General features: G+C 40.8%; 1 protein-coding gene across 1 annotated transcript in view; it reads left to right on the top strand.

Moving 5' to 3' along the window:
* Positions 1-2,369, top strand: part of BCDIN3D (BCDIN3 domain containing RNA methyltransferase) — a 119,922-nt gene extending 117,553 nt beyond the window's left edge. Inside the window, exon 3 of the mRNA XM_066257899.1 lies at positions 2,353-2,369. The gene's annotated coding sequence lies outside the window, so the exon portion shown is untranslated. The remainder of the gene's footprint in view (positions 1-2,352) is intronic.
* The last annotated feature ends 4,788 nt before the right edge of the window (positions 2,370-7,157 follow it).

Raw genomic sequence — 7,157 nt, forward strand, 5'->3', positions numbered from 1 at the left:
GAACCATTTGCTAATGCCCTTGTCAGTCATATTCCTGGCCACCAACCGGTGTCGTAGTAAATGTCTCCGCCTTCTTCCTATAGTAAGGAAGGATTGCTGTCCAAAACCTCCTCTAGCGAAGAAAATGAGGAAGGGCAGGTCCCACCCAAGACACAGACTTGTTCAATAATGGAGTCCCCATGACGCGTGGTGGGATAGTGCTATAAAGTCCCGAGATTTTAGTTTAAGTTTGTTATGGAATGTTAAAGAGGGGAAGAGATTCGGAAAACACATAGAAAAGCGCTCTTACAGGGGTATAAGAATTTGCTGCGAATCTAGTGGAACCTAAGTTTCGGAGCATCTTTGAATTCAAGGGGCTAATAAAATGGTTGTTTTATGCCAGTGGTCCCCAACCCCCGAGCCGCGGACGGGTACCGGTCCGTGGGCCATTTGGTACCGGTCGGCAGAGAAAGAATAAATAACTTACATTATTTCCGTTTTATTTATATTTAAGTCTGAACAATGTTTTATTTTTAAAAAATGACCAGATTCCCTCTGTTACATCCGTCACTCTTGACGCCTGTCTTGGTCACGTAATACATTTATCTGTCCCACCCTAAAGGCTGGTCTGTGAAATTATTTTCTGATATTAAACCGATCCGTGGCCCAAAAAAGGTTGGGGACCACTGTTTTATGCCACTAACTTTGGAGTCTCATAGATAACTGAAACACTGTTCTGTCTATAAATGAGAAACCAAAATTAACATAAAAATGAGCAAAGGGTATAAAGAGACAATTCACTAAGAGAAAACCCAAATGGCTAGTAAACATGGAAAAAATCTCACTAGTACATACACTATTAGAAAAGTGCTAATGAAACAATGGTATAGCATTTCACACAAGACTGGCAAAATCAAAAAGCCTGATAACTCCATTATCGGTAAGAAAGTGGACGAACAGTAAATCATGCACTATTTTTTTTTTATTATTTATTCATTTTAGAGAGGAGAGGGAGAGACAGAGAGAGAGACAGAGAGAGAGAGAAGGGGGGGAGGAGCTGGAAGCATCAACTCCCATATGTGCCTTGAACAGGCAAGCCCAGGGTTTCGAACCGGCGACCTCAGCATTTCCAGGTCGACGCTTTATCCACTGCGCCACCACAGGTCAGGCCAATCATGCACTATTGGTGTAACAGAAAACTAGAATAAACACTTAGAAGAGCAATTAAACAAGATCTAGCAAAGCTGAAAGGAACATACCCTCATAAATTATAGGTATATATTTTAATGTATGATATACAATATATATATGAGCTGTTCATTGCAGCATTTTTTGAAATAAAAAATTAGAAACCTGGTATAGTTATACTATGCATTCTCAACTAGGGCAATATTCATTCTTCAAGGTGCCAAATATCTTAGATGTGGTTTGTGGTAGTGATCCTCCTAAACTCAATCCTATCCAAAAAACCCAAAAAAAACCCCACCCCTTATTCTTAAGTATTTAAGGAATCTCTCTTGTTGGGAGAAATGAAAATAGTGATTCATTTAAGAACTTGTAATTAATTATATTTCCTTTTTATGGGGGATAATAAAAGAAAGGTTGAAAAACAGATTTATACAATGAAAAACCATACAGCTGTTACAACAAATTTAATAGATTTAAATGTATCAACGTGGACACATCTTGAACACAATGTGAATGAAAACAAATTACATATTGTTATGTACAATATAGTGCAATTGATGTAAATATAAAATGGCACCCAGAACAATAATATATATTATATATATATAATATATATATCTCAAAGGCTTTTTAAAAACTTGGATGGTGTAAACATTAAATTCATGATAATAGATGCCTCTGAGGAGGATGAGAGGGGAAGTGAGATTAGGGAAAAGAAACTTCAACATATTTATAATGCCCTATTTTGCCTGACCTGCCTGTGGTGGCACAGTGGATAAAGTGTCCACTTGGAATGCTGAAGTCCCTGGTTTGAAACCCTGAGCTTGCCTGATCAAGGCACAGATGGGAATTGATACTTCCTGCTCCTCTCCCCCCTCCCCGCCCCTTCTCTAAAATGAATTAAAAAGAAAGAACATTATAATGCCCTATTTTTTTTTCTTTTTTTAAAAATTCATTTTAGAAAGGAGAGAGAGAGAGAGAGAGAAGGAGGGAGGAGCAGGAAGCATCAACTCCCATATGTGCCTTGACCAGGCAAGCCCATGGTTTCAAACCGGCGACCTCAGCATTTCCAGGTCGATGCTTTATCCACTGCGCCACCACAGGTCAGGCATAATGCCCTATTTTTTATGAAAAACTATCATAGCAAAAGTTATGAGCTTGACCGGGTGGTGGTGCAGTAGATAGAGGGTCGACCTGGGATGCTGAGGACCCAGGTTCCAAACCCAGAGGTCTCTGGCTTGAGCACAGGCTCATCAGCTTGAGCCCAGAGTCACTGGCTTGAGCCCAAAGGAAGCTGGCTTGAGCAAGGTGTCATTGGTTTAGCTGGAGCGCGCGCGCGCGCGCGCACACACACACACACACACACACACACAGCACCCCTGTCAAGACATCTTTGGGAAGCAATCAAAGAACAACTAAGGTGCCACAACTACAAGTTGATGCTTCTCACCTTTCCCCCTTCCTGTCTGTCTCTCTCTCCCACTAAAAAAAAAAAAAATTATTTTAACTTAAATAGCGCCTGACCAGGTGGTGGCGCAATGGATAGAGCGTCAGACTGGGACTCGAAGGACCCAGGTTTGAAACCCTGAGGTCTTCGGCTTGAGTGCAGGTTCACCTGGTTTGAGCACAGCTCACCAGCTTGAACCCAAAATCGCTGGCTTGAACAAGGGGTCACTCAGTCTGCTGTAGCCCCCAGGTCAAGGCACATATGAGAAAGAAATTAATAAACAACTAAGGTACCACAATGAAGAACTGATGTTTCTCATCTCTCTCCCTTCTTGTCTGTCTGTTTCTATCTGTCCCTCTTTCTGCTTCTCTCTGTCTCTGTCATACAAAAAAAATTAGCAAAAGTTATAAAATCTTAGCATTTGTTAATTCTAAAATGTGTAGTTGATGCTTTCATTATTATTCCTGTACTTTTCTGTTGCTTTTTTCCCACTCAAAACTTTTCAAAATACAACAAAATAAAAAGGTTTTAATTTATTGATGAGAGAAAAAGAGAAAGAAACATAGATTTGTTGTTCCACTTATTTATGCAATAATTGGTTGACTCTTGTATGTGCCTTGACCTGCAATCAAATCTGCAACCTTGGCATATCAGGACAATCAACTTAGCTACCTGGCCAGGGTCAATAAAAATTTAATATTACAAAAATTTCTATTTGTTTTAGGTATGTGTTAAATGCTTATGTTTTAAGTGGGTCTGTGTCTATGAAATTCAATTTAGGAAGATAGAATATGAAAGATGAAACACAAAGGATTTGCTTATAAAAGAGATTTAAAAAACAAACAAACCTTGCCTGGTTCCTGGCCCTGAAGATATTTGAGTTTACCTGGTCCAGAAATCCTCTGCTCTTAGGACCCTACAGACCTGACCCCTTTCTCCTATCTTGTCCCCAATCCAGGGGAAGAAAATTGTGGTGAAGGCCCCTCTCCTTTCTAATCTGGCCCATACCCTTGAATACTTTGCCAAAGAAGCAAAATGCTTTGCAGGCATTATTTGTCTACTAACCCTACCTTACTCATCGTATTTTCCCCTGAGGCAATAAGCATAAAGCCAACTAACTGCTTGATGGGGAGAAATAGAAGTAAAACAAAGGGGAATGTCTTCAATTGTGACTTAATGCAGCTAACCATAGGTGCCATTTTTGGAGTGCCTACTCAGTGATAGGCACTTCTAGATCCTTGTACAATGTTGTGAAATTTAAACTCAGAAGATTCCTAAATTGAACTTTTTCTCTCCATTTGCCCTTCTTTATTTGTCCACATCACTGTCTACCCTTAGGTTCTTACTCTGCCCACTAATACTGTTGTAGCAAAACCAGCAAGAGTATACAGACGTCCTCCACACTGAAGTTCAAATTTAAAGGAGCCTTTATTCAAAACTGGCAACTGCAGGGAGACCTAAGTCATTTAAATCATGCGGCCCTGAACACAGTTTGAAGTCAGCTTTTAAAGACAAAATTACACACTGATTGGGGAATAGGGAGGAGGGGAAGCATTGCAGTAAAACAAAGCAGTGAAACAAGCTCTCTTATAATATTTATCTATAGGATTAATTCAGGGAGAAACATTCTGGGAACATCTGCAACCTTGCGGAACTATCCCAAGGCTACAGCCTGGGAAACCAGCCTCAAGGTTAGGGGTAGGGAGTCTTTAGAAAAAAGTAAGTTCTACTGAAAGTCTCTTTGTTTTAGAGAAAGTAAGTTCTGCTGAAAGTTACTTATACTGAGAGCCTTTCTTTTCTACATTTCATTCCTTACTGGTTTTAATTCAATTTTAATCAAATCATTGATTCTTTTTTTAAAAAATATTTTATTTATTGATTTTTTAGAGAGAGAGGAGAGAGAGACAAAGAGAGAGAGAAGGGGGAGGAGCAGGAAGCTTCAAATCCCATATGTACCTTGACTGGGCAAGCCCAAGGTTTCAAACCGGCTACCTCAGTGTTCCAGGTCGACGCTTTATCCCACTGCGCCACCACAGGTCAGGCTCATTGATTCATTTTTGTTGCTATCTTCTTGTATAGGTGTATAGTGACTTCTTTTTTTTTTTTTTTTTTTTTTTTTTTAGAGAGGAAGAGAGAGAGAAAGAGGAGAAAGAGACAGAGAGAGAGAGAAGGGGGAGGAGCTGGAAGCATCAACTCCCATATGTGCCTTGACCAGGCAATCCCAGGGTTTCGAACTGGCGACCTCAGCATTTCCAGGTCGATGCTTTATCCACTGCGCCACCACAGGTCAGGCATGACTTCTAATTACCATTAATTTGATAGAGTTTATTCTTCCTCCAACAAACCTTGTTATAAAATTGATTAAACATGGTCCTAATATCAGACAAGATAAAATTAAAGTAAGAGGACCAATTGCAGCAGACAATAGGGTAGTTAGCTATGGTGACCAATTAAAAATTCTTTGGAACCAATTCTCCAATTGTTCAAATTCTTTTTTTCTCCTTTTTTTAATGACTTTTTTTAACTAAAGATAGACTTTCTTTAATTATACTAGAATTATTAGCGTAGAAACAAGTTTCTCCTAATGTCGCACATAAGCCACCTTGTTGAAGGAAAAGTAAATCTAAGCCTCTTCTATATATATTTTGTAAAACTATGTATTTAAGCTAAGGAATCTACTTGGGCTTCCAACTTGGAGATAGATTGCTTTAAATTTTCTAAATTATCATTGATTAGACTACTACTTAATTGCCCTATTTATATTTCTCCTTTTTCTAAGGCTATAGTCCCAGATTAGCAGCTGTTCCTGCTAATCTAATCCTACTAGTAAGGGGACAAGAACTGGGACTTGTTTCCAACAAGACAACATGCTAGGTGGTTGCATTAATAGTCTTCCTTCATTTCCTCTATATGCTAGAATACACAATAAAGACTTATGGGGGTTACCTCCTATACCATAGGGAATTACATATAGAAAGCAAAATAAAACAATTAGACATGAGTTAATCTTAATTTTTTTTTTTTTGTATTTTTCTGAAGCAGTCAGATAGACTCCCGCATGTGCCCAACCGGGATCCACCCAGCATGCCCACCAGGGGGCGATGCTCTGTTGCAACCAGAGCCATTCTAGCGCCTGAGGCAGAGGCCACAGAGCCATCCTCAGTGCCGGGGCCAACTTTGCTCCAATGGAGCCTTGGCTGCGGGAGGGGAAGAGAGAGACAGAGAGGAAGGATAGGGGGAGGGGTGGAGAAGCAGATGGGCACTTCTCCTGTGTGCCCTGGCCGGGAATCAAACCCGGGACTCCTGCACGCCAGGCCGCCGCTCTACCACTGAGCAAACCGGCCAAGGCTGAGTTAATCTTAATTTTAAAGGGTCCTTGGTAGCTGTGATGGTTCATCCTGAGTCAGCCTTTTTGATCTGTGAGAGATGAATCCACGTGGAGATGCCGTCAACCTTTACTGCAGTTGGAGTAGACAAGATGACAAAGTAGGGTCCCTTCGAGGCCAGATTCAGTTTTTCCTTAATGAACTTTTTTTTTAAAAAAAAAAAAGATCCTGTGTAATCTTTTATTTATTTATTTATTTATTTATTTATTTATTTATTTATTTAATTCACTTGAGAGAAGAGAGAGAGTGAGAGAGAGAGGAGAGGGTGGAGGAGCAAGAAGCATCAACTGCCATATGTGCCTTGATCATGCAAGCCCAGGGTTTCGAACCAACGACCTCAGCATTCCATGTTGACACTTTATCCATTGTGCCACCACAAGCCAGGCCTTAATGAACTTCTTTTTTTTTTTTTTACAGGGGCAGTGAGAGTCAGAGAGAGGTATAGACAGGGACAGACAGATAGGAACGGAGAGAGATGAGAAGCATCAATCATCAGTTTTTCATTGCGAGACCTTAGTTGTTCATTGATTGCCTTCTCATATGTGCCTTGACCGCAGGCCTTCAGCAGACTGAGTAACCCCTTGCTCGAGCCAGTGACCTTGGATCCAAGCTGGTGAGCTTTTGCTCAAACCAGGTAAACCCACGCTCAAGCTGGCAACCTCGGGGTCTCGAACCTGGGTCCTCTACATCCCAGTTTGACGCTCTATCCACTGCGTCACCGCCTGGTCAGGCTTAATAAACTTCTTGATGAGGACGTGGTCACGGGGCTGGAACGGGTGAGCAGCCTCAGAGCTGGGCGGAGGGAGAGTTTCTCGCACCTGCTTATGGATCTGCTCCTGTGTTTTCTGTAGCTCCTGTAATGACTTAATGAGTTCTTGGTTTCTTAATTTTGCTAACATTTCAGCTCTAAGCTTGGAGCAGTGTTGGTTGTCTTCCAAATACAATTTCATAAAGTGTGAACCCAACTTTATAGGGGGTACGTCGTGTTTTCAAAATAGCAAAGGGAAGGAGATTGACTCAGTTTTTACTCGTCTCTAAAATGAATTTAGTCAGGACTTCTTTCAGAGTCCAGTCATTCTTTCAACTTGTCCTGAACTCTGAGGCCTGTAAGCACAATATAACTTCCAATTAATGTTGAGTGCCTTTCCTACTAGCTG

The sequence above is a fragment of the Saccopteryx bilineata genome, chromosome 2, assembly GCF_036850765.1.
Source record: "Saccopteryx bilineata isolate mSacBil1 chromosome 2, mSacBil1_pri_phased_curated, whole genome shotgun sequence".
Lineage (NCBI taxonomy): Eukaryota > Metazoa > Chordata > Mammalia > Chiroptera > Emballonuridae > Saccopteryx > Saccopteryx bilineata.